Source organism: Amblyomma americanum, chromosome 4, assembly GCF_052857255.1.
Source record: "Amblyomma americanum isolate KBUSLIRL-KWMA chromosome 4, ASM5285725v1, whole genome shotgun sequence".
Lineage (NCBI taxonomy): Eukaryota > Metazoa > Arthropoda > Arachnida > Ixodida > Ixodidae > Amblyomma > Amblyomma americanum.
Window position 1 is genome coordinate 184,126,387 of NC_135500.1, and position 4,509 is coordinate 184,130,895.

The window sequence follows — 4,509 nt, forward strand, 5'->3', positions numbered from 1 at the left end:
TGAAATAATATCATTGAAAAACTGGATTTTATTCCAATAAAATGGGAGAGGAAGCCGAAATTAATCAAACGGGCACCCTTATTTTCACAAGACATATGATTCTAAAACAACAGGCGCGTCTGATGCATGCGGCAGTTTTTGTTCTTGTTTCCTGCACTGAAGACACCCACCGCGCCTGCGCTTATTCCCAGCAAGTAGGACCCGTCCCCGCAGTGGGCTCATTCCAGCATTCGTATATCGATGCCTCTGTTCATCCTTGTGTGTGCACGGCTCCTGGGTCTCACAGCGGTCGCCAGGCGGCCGCAGTAGGAGTAGCGATATTCTGAGATACCAGCTCTCCTCCGCTCTTGCCTCCGTGCCTATTCCGGCGGCATTCTCATTAAGGAACGGGATACGTTGCGGGTAATTACAACCCTTTAACCTTTTCCCGATGGCTTGCTTCCTCTTCCCCATCTTCTCAACCTACCACCCTTCTGTCTCTCTGTCTCTGCTGGCCTCTCTTCGCATAATCGTTGAAAGTGCGCTGAGAAACAAAGCAACATGTGACAGAGAAGAGGAGAGAAAAAGAGAGACAGAGTAGCATAGGGGGTGAAAAGAGCAGGCTATGGAAGGGGAGTAGACGAAAGGGAAAAGGGGTCACAAAGAAGAGGCGAAGGCAACCCCGTCGGGAAATCACCGCTTTCACATCGCCTTTGGAGGGAGCGGGGTGCAGCATGCCACGTTTGGCCGCGGTTCCGCGCCCGATTAGACGATCCCACATGGCGTGTCTGCAAAAACTCACCCGCTCTGCAAGATTTAGGCGCCTCCCTTATGCTGCTATGGGCCCCGTTCCTTCTTTGCTTTTGTTCCCGTGTAGGAAAGTAGCAAACCGTGTTGCGGAAAAAAATATCGCGATCAGAGCGCCGATAATTATCAGCTTCCTTTCCATTTCGTTCGCGCTTATTTACGTCTTTTCGCCGGTTTTAATCCTCAGCGTGCCGCAGTAGTCGAATGCAGCGCCGGCTCACCAACAAGACGGCGTAAATATAGCAGGCGCATGGGTTAGCTGCAGAGCACGGGGAAAACAGTCACAGTTGGTCATGGGGTGAGGTCAGCTATAAACAAAAGGACGGATATGTTCAGAACAGAGCCAGCCGTAAGCACCGGGAAAGAAACGTAATCCTGAGGTAATCACGCACAGGGATAATGTCACCCGCACTCCGAGGTCTCCAAGGCAACGCTGTTTCGCTTTTCATTTTGTCTTTCTCCGCACAGGATTTATCCGAATCCACGATGTGGGCACACTTTAGTGGCAGAGGCGACTCATTCTCCAGCTGGAGGCTCTGGGGCCGCAAGATTGGGGCTGCGACCGCAACAGCCCCACTCACTGGCGGGGTCGTTCAGGCAAGGATAACGATTTCCTTCGGTGACCGATTCGCATTAGTTAACTGCTGAGGAATGCAGCTTTGCCAGCGGCCATCTCGTTACTCATGCCCTCTGCACGGCTGTTCTGTGTTGTTTTCTTTCATTTCCGTCTGTGTCGGATGAGAAGCGCTAGCGACATATTGGCCGGTCGCGTGTACTTAGGCCTCTAGAAATGAATGCGTGCTTCCGTCCTGTTTATGCCCTCTCACTAATCTTTGATTCTGTTTGCTGTTTGTCCATGTCATGCGTTGCAAATGCGTGAAGCGGAAACAACCTAGGCAGCGCAACATTTTACGAATGTTTAATCAATGTGTCTTCCCGATATTCCATACTGAAGTGATTCTTCCAGGTTTCACCACTCTTCTCAGCAGCTTTGAGTAATCTATTTCGACTAACGCATTCGAATTGAGCGCCACTAGGCAATCACTCTATTCTTTTGCCTTCATTAAAATAAAAACGGTACTAAAGGTGACTTAAATGTGAAATTATAACAACAACCAAGATTTCTTCCATTTTACAGCACAGACGAACGGCCTGTGGCCTAAATCAGAATCTATGGGGCGTTCAAGAGGAATCAATACACTGGTACTTTTTGGTACTTTTCTACTGGAGCACTGAACGCATCAAAAAAAAAAAAATGTCACACACTATGCGATATATGCAGCAGCATATGCGTTAGCATTAGAGCGCACATGGCATTTACGTCTGATGTCTTCAGGCTTAGCCTCTAGACGACCATTTGCGCCTTTGAATTTGCTTTCACCATATGTGGTATGAGAAAGCTTGCACAGCTGTCTGAGTCAGTCGTGGGTGAAGCCTTCTGGAAGTTGGCCGAAAGTGGATGCAGGCTTTAGGAGAGAGGATTTTGGTAGGTAGGTGACGGGTAGATGCTCGTACATGAGAAAATATTTTTTCCAAGGTTGCACGGATGTCCACTCCCGGAAGGTGCCCGAAAAGCGTAGGCTTCACACTGAGAAACACAAGGAGCCGGCGCCACCGATTTGATGGTAAAGAGAGTGGACTTAGTTTTCTTCCTTCCCAGCGGGTACTTCCATCTACCTACTGTTAGTGCACGCCACACTTCCTCCTCTCAACTCTTCCTCCACTTTCCTCCACTGGCCGCCAGGTGCCATCTTCTCCGCTTGAATCCCCCTCCAAGTCTAACTTACCACTTTCCTCCTCTCTATTCTTCGACCTCCCCTCCACGTTACACTTAGTGCCATCCCACAACACCAGAGCGACAGATTTTGCGAAGACAGCAGTAGTAATGCTAATGCATTAAATATGCTTTAAGTTTATGTGGGGTGACGTCCCAAAGCAAGTAACGCTATGAGGAACGCCGTAGCGAAGGCCTCCGGAAATTTCGACCACCTGGGGTTCTTTAACGTGCACTGACATCGCTCAGTACACGGACATCTAGAATTTTTCCTCCATCGAAATTCGACCGCCGCGGCGGGGATCGTACCCGCGTCTTTCTGGTCAGCAGCCGAGCAACATAGCCACTGAGCCACCGCGTCAGCTCATTTTAAAATGCACACATGCATTACCATACTAATTAACGCGAAATTTCAGCACATCAGTTGGGGTATTTAAACCGTAGCCGATCTCAGATTTAACGCGCAGGGCTAAATGGAAACGGCGTCGGATTTGGCAGCCGATATTAAACCATATTGTAGGAACCTATATTGAAAATAGCGCGGCCTGAGCCACTGGCCTTCCACCCGGGCATGGGCAGAATCATGGGCACAACCGCGAAGTTCGTAGCAAGACATAATCAGCCCTGGCATTACAAATTTTCGACTAAATGACTATATGACTTGCGGATAAGCACCGCACGCAAAATAGTCGCGCTATTAATATTTCAAACAATACCTCCGAGGAAATAGAAATTCAATTTTCAATTAGAGATAATGTAAGGTTAGTTTTACAAACAACGAAAAGAAATGTGGTATAGAGGAACGCACCAACTGCAGATATGCCGAAGGACGACGAACTTATTCGCTACGATATCTTGCACTTCTCCATATACATTGTCGCAAGAAGTAAACTTCATCAAGAGCGTGGCAGACAGATCGCGTACTTTTAATGTGCAAGGTGTATGATTCTTAAAAATTGGCAATTTGCTCTGTAAAAAAGACGCCATCAGCTGAACTGGCGGGGAACAAAACTGGATTTTTTTTTTGCTCATGTTTCCAGTAGTCGCACGAACTCACCGGAGTGCTGTCTATCTATTTGCTATAGGGCACTTAAAAACTGAGCACTTCACAACAATAGCGCAGGTGCACATCATCGAGGCTTTGTGAGAGCCGAAGAAAATCAATGGGGGCATAACGCAGAAATCCGAGCTTCTCTGCTGTCGCTCTCGAATCTTCGAGTTCAGCGACACTCGATTGAGGATGGTACTGTCCGCGTACGCTCGCCCACCATGCCAGGTGAGCCTCTTGAAAGCAAGGAGGCACTTTTTTTGTTTCGATCCAGGTTAAGTCGCACGCTTCCATATCAAATTGCTTGCAGCCGTAGAGCGAGCTTTTTCGTGCCTCCCATTTACTTTGCCACCCGAGAAATCAATATCTAAATTCGTTCTCTTTGCACCTATTTCTTTTCAATAGCAAAAATAGACACATAGTAGGTAGAGAGCACTGGGGAAGGCGTTTATCACATTGAAGGCCCGCATATATATCCGCACTTTTTCGTCGGTATCTGGGCGCCGACAACGCCAGGTGCTTTCGTACGCTTCACGTGATTCCTGTTCGAGCTCAGGAGCTTCACTTTTCCTTATTTCACTATGAAGGCAAATTGAGAGGCCGGCGTTTGACTCGTGGCGATATTTGTGAAATGTGGTGCCAGGAGACCCTTGTCGTTCCGCACCGTTCTTGTGTGACAAGAAATTATCGTTTTCTCATTTCTATCTGTCTCTGTATAACCCATAAGGTACAATTTCCTATTTGAAAGTATGCACTTTAATACGTCTCTACTGAATGAGCCTCGTTTATTTTAATACATGTAAGAAAACATTCCATCCATCTGGCGCCACTAATTCGTTCGTCAGGCGTGAATAATTAGCAAAGTCGGGCGAGAATCGCCAAGCAGGAAGAATTAATTCCA